This window comes from Pinus tabuliformis, chromosome X, assembly GCF_031772625.1.
Source record: "Pinus tabuliformis cultivar Carrire ecotype Pingquan chromosome X, CPIR1, whole genome shotgun sequence".
Classification (NCBI taxonomy): Eukaryota; Viridiplantae; Streptophyta; class Pinopsida; order Pinales; family Pinaceae; genus Pinus; species Pinus tabuliformis.
Window position 1 is genome coordinate 1,431,350,833 of NC_142308.1, and position 15,508 is coordinate 1,431,366,340.

Here is a 15,508-nt window from a genome sequence, read left to right on the forward strand (position 1 = left end):
CTCTCTTTCTCTCCTTCTTTCAGCTAGCTCCTTCAAGAATATGACAGTATCACAACAGCACCATGTGCTATCCTTCTAAATGCTCTAACCCCTTTTGCAATGTCCCTCTCGTTGCGTATATAGCAATCAAATTAGTGCTGCCCAACTCCACCTGTAGTTCATTTGGGTAAAACCCATGAACCTGCCCTATTCACAAGCTTTTTCCCATTTTCCTTCATTCTCGAAATAGAATTTCTCCAAATATCTTGATTTTTGTAGTTTCCCTACTTTTTTTGCACAATTTATGGATTTAATATCTAGATATTTATTGGAAGATTCATTACCATAACCTCTTGAACATCCCTGAAGTTCACTAGCGCTCCCCCTGGTCTAACAACACGAGTTAGTAGGTTGACTAACTCTCCTTTATGCTTGGTAACAAGCTTTATAAAGCGGGTTGTCAGTGTACAGAGTGCGTTAGTGTGGATTTTGAGCCTGCAACTATGGTCATTCATTCAGTCACCTTGTCATTCTCCTCTGAGTTAATTAGGAGGTCAATTTTTCCTATAACAATGCATCGAGTTGTTCTTTTAACTCTACAATTTCTTTTTCAATTTACTCTTGACTCATCCTTTTGCCATTTTCCTTGGCATCCTCTTTCTTCATCTTTCTTCTATTGAGGTTTCTCTCTGAACCTCTGCTATGACTATCAATAGTAATCTTCTTCTCCTCTTCCTTCATGAGCTCCTCACTCATCTGCAACAAGCCTCTACAACAGAAAGTCCTCCTCACTACGGTCTTACCTTACTAAGATCTCCTCAATCAGTCTTTTGGTAAGCATGGATCCTCTATTTGGAACCTCCTCTTGAGCAACACCTTGGCTCCTTCTAGGCTTCTGCAATCTCTTGAGAAAACTTTAGTTTTCCTCTCTCTTTGCCCAACCTCTTATTGGATTCTTCAGGTTCACTGCCACTTCTCCTTCAGAGTTTTTTCCTTACTCTGCCTTCAAGAACACATCTGGTTCTCCTCTCGTAGCTTCTCTTTTTTTCCTCTATTGAGATGCTTCATCTGCAACCACAATCTTCAGTTTCAATTTGAAACAAAACACACTATCTTACCTCCAAGATCTATGTATGATCTTATTCTCCCATTCTTCTACACTTTGAATGGATTATCCTCTATTTGGTCTCCAGGTCCTCTTTCCTTCAGAACTTGTACTAAGAAATCTTTCTCTCACTTTTCTTCAAGGAATCCTCTGTTCATGTCTACTCCAAGTCTCTACTGGAACTGCTACAATCTCTATAGAGCTCCAAAAGTTCTCCTAAAATCTTCTATTGTAGCCTATATCATTCATCAATTAACTTATGCACACTACCTTCTTCTGTGTGCAAACACCTTCTCATAGGAAATCTTTCCCCACTCTGATTACAATTCTGCTTTGATACCAAATGATTCTAGGGTTACCCTTGCTTACACACATAGTATACCTATACAATGCATAAACACATCAATCCCAAAAAATTAACTCTCTAAGGAGTCAAAATCTTCACCATCCAATGGTTAAGGCCCCTATTAATCAACATAGGCTAACTCCTAGCCATATATACTTAGCAGGACTTTTAAAACCCTCTCATTAACTGTCATTACCCCTTAACCACGTATATATAACCTTTTCCTTTCTTAACATTCGCTATATATAATTAACACGTAAAAACCTTCCATCAGTTCTATTTTCCTTTATAACCATTTACAAAGGAAATATATGCAAAACATGCTTTTCTACCTAGGAACGGCCTTTGCGCAGTTCTCGAGGTTTCCCCTTTATTGCTAATCGCAATCAGGTATCGACTCCTCTCCCGGTTTTCATTAACACTTGCTCTATAACATCCGATCTACGATAACAAACTATAGGATCTCAAATATTATTAACCACACCTCAATAATTTATCGGGTCTTCATTTTCCATATGCCTTATCACATTTCTTTCGAGCTCAACATTACACAAGAAATAAATGGAACGTTTCTCCAAAACTTAAGGCTAGAATGCAAATGGAATTGAGTCTGCCTCTATAAGCTTTCGAGTTTGTGCCTTTCAACCCTTCCTTCAGTGCTCCGCTAATCTCTGACCACATCCTATCGCCGATAAGTGCTTTATCGCTATCGGCACATCGATATTTCACAATCCACCAACCATAGACCTATGTCTAATGCGATTGCGATTAGATCGCAACCGTTGATTGGTTTTCAATCCAACGATTGATATCCTTTCCCGATAAAATGTTTCCCTACAATCCTTCATTGTTCATCTACACTTAGTAGATCCAACGGTTTACCATCAATTCAGATAGATGACCGGCACGGGGGTTAACCACCCGATAAAGTGGTTTCCCCTCACTCCTCCGTTTCTACACGTCCTCTGATTAGTGGAATCAGAGACAAATGGTAAAATTTGCTTATGACTTTCCTTCTGCCCAAAATCCACTTCTATGCATTTGAGAACTACTCTTCACTAATCCTCAATGGTTAATCTGGACCGTTGATCTATAATATCTAAAAATTCCTATGTATCACCTCTTTAATTCTCCACTCGGCCCTTTTCCTTTGTGTTACGCTATCTCTTCAACATTTATCTATGGTTTTAGTTATTTCTTCAGGGTTTCATTCTTTTCACTCTTCTACTTCCTCCGAGTTTAACTTTGCAAATCCTTACTTCACTACCTCTACAGAGCTTACTCCATTCTTTCAGCTGGATTCAAAGATCCCTTATGATTCCTCTTAACCATACTCTCCTCTGCATATCCGCAGAAGTTTTCCTGCAACCTTCTATTATAGAACCTACAATTTTACATGTAACTCATTCATAAAATACTCATTTCACACCTTTACATAGCTACGAATAAACCTCTGTATACATAAGTATAAAAAAATGATTACATTCCAGACTTTGTGTCTCTCACAGGCCTGATCTTCAACTATTAGTGGCGTCCTCCCCTACTCTACCCATAGGCTTACATTTATTCCAGAAAACTCTGTTGAACTAATTTTGGTTCCCCTCCTAAAGCTACTGAACTGACTCCTAAATCCTCTATGTCCACTTCTAACTTCATTTTATTCCTAAAAACTCTCTCTCGTTCCTAGAATCATGAAACTACTTAAGAGTTATAATTGACTTTTAACTCCTTTGTCTTTATTAACCACTCATGTTCTCACTTATTTGAGGGCATTTACAAACAACCTCACATTCTCTAATTAATGCTTATCCTACTCACTCAAAAGCCTAAATCTTACATTAGTTCATCACTTAGGAATCTAACTTCCTTAAAACACTTGACCCCCTATTTCTACTAAATACAATGATTTTCTCTTGGTTGAATTCTCCTGCATCAGTCTATAATCATTGCTTTGAAGAGTTATTAGTGGCTCCAATGCTCCACTACTAGGGCTATTAATGTATGATGTATGGATGTATCTTGGAACTTTCGCTTAACTCAGAAGCCTATCACAAGCCAGCACATTTTCACACATGTATTGTATTCAGTTGTATGACTATTCCTTGGATGATGGTAATGCATGTTGCTTTAACTTGTACTAAGATAGTTGAACTATTTAAGTTTTTTTAGTGCATATGTTATTGGCAATGTGTTGTATCAGTTGTTGCCATTGTCTCACCCATGTGGACTACTCCGCTATAAACTAGACATACTCATTCTTTTAACCTTGTTATAAAGGACCACCACACTCGTGTGGACTACTCCACTAGGTGTTGTTCATGTTATCTATTCACTTTGTGTTTATGACTGTCGCATCTGTGTTGACTACTCCACCAGAAGCTGCGCAAATCCAACTATGTTTTGTGTCTCTAATTGAATTGGGACTATCCCCTTTTGACTTCAGACTCACTCTCACCCTCTCAATCTGTAGTGAAATAACTTTGACATAAGCGACACTAAGCACTCACCAGGCGCAGGAACCTCATTGTTTGAAGACTAAGTATAACACTCTCATTTGTTGACAATCAAGAGCTAAGGCATATATTTCAGATAATGGCAACTAGAATATCATACCGGATGGGACTCCTACAAAAACGGTGTGAGGTTTAGTTGGGACTTCATATGAGGGAGATCTCCTAAATGTTGTCAGGTCCAGAACCGTCAATAATACCTAAGCTATTACAAGGCCCCAGGGACTAGTATCCTAACCTATGGCATCAAGGGAACCCAAGTTGTTATATGGCTCCAGAGTTACCTATCTCAACCCACAACCTCGAGGGACCCCAAGTTATTAGAGGGATCTGGAGACCAGTACCCCAACCCACACACTCTAGGAAATCAAAATACCAATCCCTTCATTTCTCTTCTATGAGTTCCTTTTATGCTCTACAAACTGTTGATTTCTACTCAAATGGTTTCAATAATTACCTCCACAAATGAGAGAATAGCCCCTCTTTTTTCCTCTTCTATTTCTTTCCTTGTTTTGGTGCGAATTTTCATCCCTGACATTAATTCCTTGCCTAGTCTTGTCCTCCATAAATTTTCCTATCCTTTTTCTCTATTAAGGTTCTCAAGCACATGGGCATGGGTACTTTATTTTCATCACATTTAATTTAAGAACTAGTCCATTAAAATCATGCACCAACTAGCATTTTATGATTGTCCAAATAATTAAGGCATTTTGGACAATAAAACATCAACATCCAAAGAAATAAATCCTCCTCTTCATCTTTGAGATCGGTTTCCCTTTGACTCAGCCCCCCTTTTAAATTTTATATCTGTAAAAATATTTACAATGAATTTTATGAGAGAAGCATGGGTGTGTTGTCACAAGTGTTGGGATAAATTGCCAAATAGATTTGGTTTTATTAGAATATTTTCTATCTTATATAATATATACATGCGTAATATGTGTAGCAGGAAGTAGTAAGGGGTCACAACAATAGATAAGGGAGATAAGTTAGTGGATGCATAAGAAATCGAAGCAGAGTTTGGATAGGGAGAGAGACCACATAAATTCTGTAGAAATAGATTATTCCTAGAGTAATAGAAATGAGTTTAATTTTGTTTTATTATTCATTGTATAAATTATTTGGTCTCCTTTGTACCTTTATGAATGCATTGTGAGCATGAGTGCATGAATTATGTTTCTAGCACAATGAGAGTTCTTGGTTAATAATCATCATAGAGGGGGAAGGCTGATAGTTTGACATGAGAGAGATAAAAGGGCCAATATTTCTTGGTTTACATCTAAGGAAAAAGAGTTGGAATATAGAATTGGATGCACAACACATCCCTTAAATTTTAAGCTTATAAAAAGTAAGAGCACCTTATACCCAAGCTCACAGCTACATGAGTGAAGTCCCCACAAGGGGTTAGAAAAATCGTGCATTCGGTTAAGCATCAATATATTAGGCTGGGTGGAAGGAATGGGTCCATTCTACTACACTCTTACATCGATCATCCATTGGAGGAGTCATGAGAAGATCAAGTGTGGGATTCAGGACCCCACACTGAAGAAAAGTTCCAATTATGTTTGGAATTGGGGCTTGAAGGTTGTGTGAATAGAAACCACAATTAGAAAATTTTATGGGAATAGTAGGGGCACCCAAAATTATTGCATCAAGTTGTATCGAAGTGAAGTAACGCTCTTTGGTGTTCAAGAAGGAAGGAAAATACTTGTGTTGTGAGGGATTGTAATGGGAATGAAATGGGAGATGGTTGTCATGTTTGCATTTGAGTAAGTTGAAATAGAGACTAGGGGGAAAAGGGAGATTTCAAAGTAAAATCCAATCACATATGACCAGTTCCATATCAAGGCAAAGCATTGGAAAATGTGAAAGGTGAAGGTGTTTTTAAATTATTGAAGGGAAATCACTCTAGAGGAAACATAATTTTGGTACGATAAAGAGAATTGTGGTTACTCCATAGAGAATTTTTACAATTCTATGAAATATTGGGTATAAATGAAGTGTTAAACAAAAAATAAAGAGAAAATCTCATTTGAAGGTTGGAATGAACAACAATTTGATGAAGGATTGTTTAGATTGATGATGGCATGGATTCAACAATGGAATATACTGACTGTTGTTTCTTTGTAAACATTTCTAGGCTTTGGAATTGTGTGAAAGAATATAAATTATGATTTATTTAAAACGATGATCAATCCCTCAGATCATTCACATGTATATAACTCAGAGATTTTAGAGATTTCTCAAAGTGTTAACTCCAGTACTAACATCATACAAGCTTTAAATGTTTATGATAAATGAAAAAGAAGATATATAATAATTAAAAACCCTTCCTGAGTATGTATATTATCAAATAAATAAGAGGCCTATAGGAATATTTCTATAGCTAACACTTATATATTTGATAGATGAAAAAAGCAAATAATTTTATGATGTAGAGGTACTAGTTTAAACAAAATGTTTTATTAGCTAATCCCAGTAATGATAATAACTTTGCATGGGATATCATGGATATCAACACCTTATCTATCCTTACCTAGTAATCCTATTTTACCTCAAATATATGAGTAATAACAATATTGATTACACAAAGTGGTCTCACATGAACACAAATATTGCTAAGAAACTCAAGTCAGAATCCTTTGATTGTCTTCAAAAATTACAAAGTATAAAAATGTTTCTGGTTCTTTCAAAGTATCAACCCATCTTACCTCGAGTTACAAAGTATTTATAGATCCTTCTCAAAAATATCTAATTTAATAAAATATTTTAAAATAAAAATAGATTTTATCCGAAAATAATTCTGATAATTTTAGATAATAGAATTCAAAATAGAAATTCTAGAACTAATTTGCTGGAATGTGCACACTATTCAAGGATCTAGTTTGTAATTTTTGCCTTTAAATATGATTTTTGTTCATTTTATAAGTTTGAGGAAATTATCCCATTGGTTATCATCTAGACTAAAAATTTCATCACTTTTTTGTATGCCTCATCTACCTCAATGTACTTTTCAAAACTAGGATTAGTTAGAAAGAGATGGTGAGTTTTATATTAAATAAAAAATCATTTTCTATGCCTTGGAGGAAAGTTCTGCCATCAATATTTCCTTTAACTTTGCAAAATTTGAACTATTTACTACTATTTCATAAAAAATTTACTAATAATCTTCATTCTGATCCATTGGTTATCAGAATACCTCAATGATGGAAGTCTTTTTTGTTGGAAAGTAGAAAACTTTTATCAAATATTTTAAATTAAAATTCTAGGCTCTAACATTTGTTCTCTCATTATAGCATCAAAATCCTGTTTGTCAGTAAATTCCTTACTTCAAGGAGTTCAAAACCTTAATAGTCCTTGTTACTTCTCCAGGTATATTGTCCAACTCCTGTTTTATCTCTGCAATGGCCGCTTTTTATTTATGCATCAGTTGTTCCTATTCAAAGATGATCTATATAGATGAGAAAAAACCTGAGATGGCTAAATTTATGTCTAGCAAGATATTTTCTTTAGCTTTTGATATGTTCTTTCCACTAGCTAAATAATCCATGTATTTCTCAAGCTATTTTTTAAGATTGAAATTCTTTTGCACCTTTGAAATACATGAATTGTCTGCCTTGAGTTTATTGTCTTTTGCCCTCTATAGTGATTCCTTAAGCTTCCCCATCTCAATATTTCTAAGTGATAGATCTCCCATAGGTTTAGAAAGTTTGTCAATAGAGTCTTGGTTGGTTGACCCTATTTCCATTGTTGATTTTCCTACAATAGCTTGTTGCTCTCTCTCCTTCGAATTTTTTTCCATATCTGCTTCGATTTTTTTAATTTGGATCTGCTCAACAATAATAAGTAGCATATTCTCTTTTTATTCTCTAATTTTTGTACTTCCTGAGCTTGATGATGTTGTATTTTATGAAATTTTAGTTCTTTCCTAAATATTTCTTTAGCAACATTTACATATCATTAGGATCTAATCTCAATTTAATTACAATATCTTCCAAAATTTTTATTCTAGTATCCTTAGCTAACGATGACATATTTTCTAACTCAAGCTGAGAATGAAAATTATCTAAAGAATCTTACAACTTTGAAGTTTCCATGGCAGAACTTGTCAAGGAAGAATAGGTCATCTCACCAGCTTGTTTGTGTAGATCAATATGATGTATGGGATCGATAAGTTTTGTGTCAAAAGAGAATGCTAAAGTCTTGTAATCCTCTGATGTTCTTGCACTTGTGATCTTTGGCTCAAGAAATCGCAATTGAAATTTTCCTCTATTAAGGTCCAGTGTAGACAATGGTCTGGTTTGAGTAGTGGAGGCCTGCTTCAAAAAATATGAATATGTAGCAGTCTATAACATTTCATTCTTCTTCCTCATTTCTCTAAACCTAGAAAAAATAATTTTCTCACCGTGATAAGGGTAGGAAGATGTATGAGGAATTTTTTCTTCAGGTTGTTAAAATGTAAACATAAGTTTCCTTACTAATATAATTGTTGTAGATAGCTCTGAATTTTCTTTTCTATGATCATTTTTCTTTAGTGTTCTTTGTCTTTCTTCTCTTAAAAACACTGATTTCTACTGATTTGGAACGTGAACCAATAGAAAACATAATTTCACTTGGTATCTTCAACTCTTTCTCTTGCAGCCTTGAAGTTTCTAGAGCTATTTCACCAGAAATTGGTTCTCCAATCTCCTATAAAGTATTCTCATCCCATACCTCTTGATTGGCATATTGTTCAATTTCAATTTTTTAGATATGAATGTAAGGAGCAGATTTTTTCTCAACTCTAATAGATGAAATCACTCCCATAGGGTCATAAGTTCAATTGAAACTGATCTTAAACTTCATTTAGCTCAATTAATTTTCCACTTCCTTATCAGTTGCTCTGGTGTTTACTATAAATGGACCAATTTGATCCTTTAATTTAAGTTGAGACTTTTTCCTTCTAGATACAAAATTGATCTCATTCATATTTAAAACATACCTTATAAACTTTATAAAGAAAACCCTCATAGGAACAAAAACTGCTAGTTTATATGGTTGTAACTCATAACCGTAATTTGTGAACTTCTGATATAATACCCATTTCCTACTTTCAACCACTCACCTAGATGAAAAATTATTTTATTTTTTGTTGATATTCTTCGAACAACATCAGTGCTAAGGAGAAAAAATGAAAAATTGACATCATTGCTAAACCATCAAGATAAAGGTGGGTGAGAAAATCGCAACAACTAAGAGAGCATAGGAATCTTGAGAGGTTTCAGTGAAGGAGAACATATGATAGCTAAAGGCTAAGCCCTTAGAAGAGAAGGTTGGTAAGGGCTCTTGTGAAGGATCTTTTGCAGTTGATAGTGAGCATGGAGAAGCTCATAGAGAAGGAGAATGAGAGGATGATTGATTGTCATGAAAAGGGTTTGGGTGAAAGCCACAAGAGAGTTGAGAAAAGTTCCAAACAAGGTGGCATCTGGAAGAGAATTATGGGACAAGAGGAAATTTATTAAGAGATGATTGAGTTAAAGGAATGATATAAATGGAAAGTGTAATTAACCCATGGCATTCATCCACCCATGGCATTCATCCACCCATGGCATTTATCCACACATGGTATTGTAAGTGGAATCTACATATCGTATTCATTCAACCATCGTATTTATCCGCCCACGGTATTTTAAGTGACATCTACCAGTGGTATTCATTCACCCATGGTATTTACCCACTCATGGAATTTACCCGTGGTATTGTAACTAAAAAATGCTATAAGTAACAAGTTTAATTTTGTAAAAGGATAGATTGTGCACAACAATGTAGCTTTTATAGTTATTCCCTATTTTAATAAAAAAAAATGTTGTTGGTTTTGTTTACTATGTGTTCTCATATTTTTTCTGGAATCCATATTTTTAAGATCTTTGGGGCATCTCCCTAAGAATTGGATTAGTGGCATCAGATTCAAGTTACACCTCCATGGGAATGAGGGTTTGAAGCATATTTTAGTTTTAAATTTTTACAACAACATTTAGCAAAATTATTGTAAATTCTATGAACTCCACAAAGAATTTTAGGAGGCTCAAAGTGGATCATTTCAAACTATTCTTTTTTAGTTGAAATGGGCTTTGATGAAATTTGATTTCGTTTCTCAGTTTGAGAGATATGATCAATTTGCATTACACATGTCTGGAACATTACGTACCCACATGTACCATGAGTTTTTGGAATTATTTTCTCACTCTACAAGTCATCAAATTTAAAGTGTTTTATAGCAATGGAAATATATTTTCAATACCTCAAATGGATCTTTGACGAAATTTAATTTCATAACCTATAACAGAAGTTATCAACAAAGTTGCAGCAAGAGTTCTATATTGTGAAAGAATCCTTTACAAGATCTCATTGGATAGGAGAATCTGCCATGATTTTATGAAGTAGACTGACAAGAATCATGGTTATGGGTCACCCACAAACCCAAGGTTATGGTTCAACTGTAAAAAACCCTTTTGATCGAAGTTCATTCAATAGGTCACACATTGTTCTTATCACAGTTGGTCACAAGCATTACAAGGTATATCCATCCTTGGATCTTTGTTTGTCATGGTTACGAGTCATCCACAAACCCAAGTCCATTTGATAGGCCGCACATTATCAGTATCACAAATGTTCACACAAATTACAGGGTATCTCTATCCTTAGATCTTTTTTCATCATGGTTGTGGGTTAACCACACAAAACTATTCTCCTTAATGTCTCTTTATTAAAAAGAGGCTTCTCAAGAGGGAACTCCATCTAATAGGGTCCATTTATTGTTAAGGGTGGAGGAATGATCCGAATGGAAAGTGACATCCACCCATTGTATTGGAAATGGAATCTACCCATGGTATTCATTCAGCCACTATATTTATCCACCCATGACATGCATCCACCCATGGTATTATAAGTTGCATCTACCCATGGTATGCATTCACCCATGGCGTTTACGCACCCATGGAATTTACCCATGGTATTGTCACTAAAAAAAGGTTATAATTAACAAGTTGAATTTTGTAAAAGGATAGATTGTCCACCAAAATGTAGTTTTTATAGTTATCCTCTATTTTAATAAAAAAATCTTGGTAGTTTTGTTTACTATGTTTTCTCATATTTTTTTGGAATTTCAAATTTTTAGATGTTAGGGGCTACCCCAGAAGAAATAGATCAGTGATATCAGATTCAAGTTACGAATCCATGTGAATGAGGGTTTGAAGCATGTTTCAGTTTCAGTTTCTTGCAACAATATTCAACAAAATTCATGCAAATTCTATGACCTTATGTTATCACAAAACTAGACCCTGGTAGGCTACTGATTAGGAAGACTTTGAGTAACTATTTCAAAGAAAACTTTTGGCTAAGGCTTAGCATCCTCAACCTGAGAGCGCTCTCTCACTAGGTTAAAGATTTTAGTTTAAAGATTAGATGGCTAACTCTATGGAGAAAACAAGTGAAAAAGCATAATGATTGAACACAATCAATAAACATCCATTGGGCTTATGGACTTAAAAATGTTTCAATATCCCAGGAAGATTAGCATAACATAGAAGTCAGGGCATAAAGAGTCTTAATATATCAGCAAAACAAAGAAATAATGTAAGGAACATAGTCTATAAATAGATGAAGGAAGTTAGAGCATTTCCAATGAATTGTAAGTAACATGTGTTCATGCCACTACAAGTGAGTAAATAAAGGAAACCATGAGAAAATCAAACTTTAAAACTCTCTTCTTAATCCTGAGTGGTGAAGCCAAAAATATATGTATTAACATAAAAAGCACAGTCTCCCACAATGACATAGTATGTGTTTCTTTTGAAAATTTCCAACCCTTGAGTCATCCCACCTCTTGTCTCATAAAGAGTCACCATTCTAATCTTGGATTCCTTCCTCCAACATGAGCGGAATTCGAATTCACTTGACTTGCCACCTATTCAAACCTAAATAGACTATTAATGGGAAGTGGTAGTTAACTAACAATTTTAGAGTCCTAATACAATTAGGAGTACAACTCCTTATCATGATAGTAACAACCTAGACTATGAATTAAATTATATATTTGAAAACTAATCCTCCTTAACTTCGAACTTGGTGATGACCATAACCCTCATGTTGGCCTTTAATCACTCCTTCTTTAACTGTCCTAAAAATTAGGAATATGTCTCCTACTATGCAGCCTTGGTCTTCAATGGTATTCCTCGAAACTTCTACTGGTCAAAATATCCCTTTTAATCATATAACATATGTTGAACTAGCCATGGAAACTTGCCCTTACATTTTTGCAAAATCTAAACTCCTTAAAGTCACCTGAAGAAATTCAAACTGGGTGCACTACAAAATGAACTGTTATTTTTGTAGTGCAAGGCTTAATTCTTCCATATATTATTGATTCCTTGAGTTTCTCTTTGCTTTGGATTGAATCCTTTTAAAATTATCTCCTTACACCTCTGCAGCAACATTCTTCTCCAAAAATAACCCCTTCATCCCTTTGAAGATTAACCGAAAAGAACAAAATTGCACCTACAACAGTTTCGTAGCGCGCTACGAAATTGCTGTGTGAGTCAAATTACACTGTTTTTTCCAAGAAATTTCCTCCTTAGGATTCTTCTCAGTTGTTCCCTTAAGCTAATATGCCACATATAATGAAGATTACCCATCCATAAAACAACTTAAAAAATAATGTCCTAGCTTAAATCAAAACTGTGTTAAGGTTTCATCACTTACTGCCCTATTCATTTGTGTTGACGGAGACCTCCAGACTTGTTCAACTGCATCTCTAGGTCTTCAATTTGTCTTTTCATCACCCTGATATTAGTTCTTAATATTTTATTGATCATTCTAATATATCTTGCCTCGTTTATTGCAGCGACAATCCAAGTGAAATATTGAGCATCTCTGCCAACTACTTCAGGTTTTGGAACCTTTCCTTCTTCCCACATGGCTTTTACTCTTTTGAAATTGACTTTTTCAACTGCATGTTTCCTTGCCCTTTTCTTAAGCTGAGCAATCTCAAGATTGGAAAGCTTCAATTTCTTCTTGACTTCCTCAAAATTATTTTCTTCTTCTTGAGTATCAACTGCTCTGTTTTTGTTATCTTCATGCATGAGTGATGGTTGCACCATTGGAACTACAGGCTCTTCATAGAATCCTGATATCTCCCTTGTCTAACTCACCTCCTGTTCTACCTCCTGTAACCTTTTGGACCACCTAGTCACATGCCTTCTGGGCTTAAAAACAAATTCTGAAACCTGATCATCAAACTGTATCTTTTTGGAAGACTTCGTATTTTTTGAACTGCTCTCACTTAATTCAATGAAGTCTTCCTGGACCAGAGGGGACTCCTCAATGTCAATTTCCTAGAGAAGATCATTCAAATTTCCATTTGAAGCTGGGCTTTCATCAATGACCACTATTTTACCCTTTTCTTTGGCTATTTGGCTTCTAGTTACCCTTCTCTAGATTGTTTCACCAATGGATTGCTCTTGCGTTGCCTCCTTCATCTGAAATTTCTTTTTTTGTGACTGTTGAGGAGTATCTTGAACAACCAATGGTGTTCTAGTTACTGGTTCTTTAACCTATTTTTTGGCCTTCAGTTTAGCAAACCTGGTTTACCTTTCTTCTGCATGGTGACTAATGACTAGTGACGACATTTCCTTAGCCCTAGGGCTAAGTCCTGTTTCAGATCTAAAACCAGACATAAAGAGAAACGAATACCACTCTCTATCTACCTTTTCAAGTTCATGCAAGACCATTAATTTAACTAAGCCATGATGGAACAATGATGTTTCACATGCCCCTTTCTTCAGTTGTATTTTATTAGACATCTTGCCTAAGCTCTGAAACATAAAGAAAGGTAGATCTAGAGATATTATGCCAGTGAAATGCAAAAGGAGTTTGAAAGGGTAAGAATACACCTTGCAGTATCTTCCTTCATAGGTGAAATACCTTTGTATGCATGACAGTAAGTTGGAAAATGCATCTTTGACATAACCCGTTGGCATTGCTTTGGTTAAATCTATGTCTACAAACTCTGGCTTCAGGAAAATCTTGTAGGGTGCAATTTCAAACTTGAAATTATTAAACATTTTCTCCTAACCTCTAGGAGTTTCTATGACTAAAGATATCACTTCAAGAGAAACTGGAAATTCTAACACTCCATTCTCTATATGTAAACCTGTAAAATTGAGAGAAAATTCCTTGGTCACTTGGCTATGTCCTCGTAGTTTCTCATAGAACTTCTAGTAACCTACTTTTTTGAAAGCTTCTTCCACTGATTTATCCTTTGTGAGAGTATCCAAGCCTTCAGGTTCATTTCTCTAACATCGGCCTAACCTGTGATTCTTTATTTCTTCCAACATATCTCCTTTGAAATCCTTATAAAAATAAGACTTGGAAGAAACTGTATTGTTTAGTTGAGGAACTGGCTCACTTGAATTTGATGAAGAGCTACCTCACTTGAAGCCCACGGAAGAATTCTGGTCTCTTCTCACTCTGGGTTTGTTTTCTCAAACTAAGAATAGCCTCAACTGTCTATTGTGTGAATACAACCAAGATCAACATGAATATGACGAGGATCAATTCACCTTTTCCGTTTTCAAAATTTGAAATGAGTGCGGACAAATGACCCCCTAACGAATCTAATGATGGATATGAATTTTTGCATGTAAGTGGTAAGGTTCATGGACTAATACCTGATGATGAAAATCTAACAGATTCTGGTGGATTCGATAGCTAGACAATATTGGACATGAATCCCTGATTTTGTATCGCATCCATTGTAAATTCGGGGTTTTTCTCTACGAAAACACCTAACTACGAATCCCCGATTTTGTAGTGTAGGTAGTGTAATTTTAGGACTTTGCGCTACGAAAACGCCTAAACAATTTCATAGCTAGTTCAAGAGTTGGAAATAACCAGACACATGAGATTTTAAACATGACATGGGATCCATAAGGGGCCAAATAAGGTTGTTGGACTTTATTTGATGATGGAAATGAGACTCTAACCCTATGACTTAGACTCTAAAAACATAAAAATGACTTGATCATGACTTACACAAAAATTTAGAACCCATGAAGGTTTTCCAAATATTTTAAGAAATTTTTATAGTGATAACACCTTCATAGAGAATTTTAGGAGGCACAAAATAGCTCATTTGCAATTATTTTATGTTAGCTCAAATGGTGTTTTTACGGAATTTCATTTCATTTCCCTATTTGAGAGATATGAAAAATTGAAGTTACACATGTCTCGAACGTTGTGCGATGGTGCACACCATGATTTTCTAGAATTATATTCTCACTCCAAGGGTCATCAAAGTGTAAGTGTCTTATAATAATGGAAATACATTTTCAATACCTCAAATGGGTCTTTGACGAAATTTTATTTCATAACCTATAACAAATGTTATCAAAAAAGTTCCAATAAGAGATGTATAATTTGAAAGAAACCTTTATAACATCTCATTGGATAGGAGAATCTTCTAGAGAAGCCACCATGCTTTTACCAAGTAGACAGGAAAGCATCTCAGTTATGGGTCAACTACACAAAACC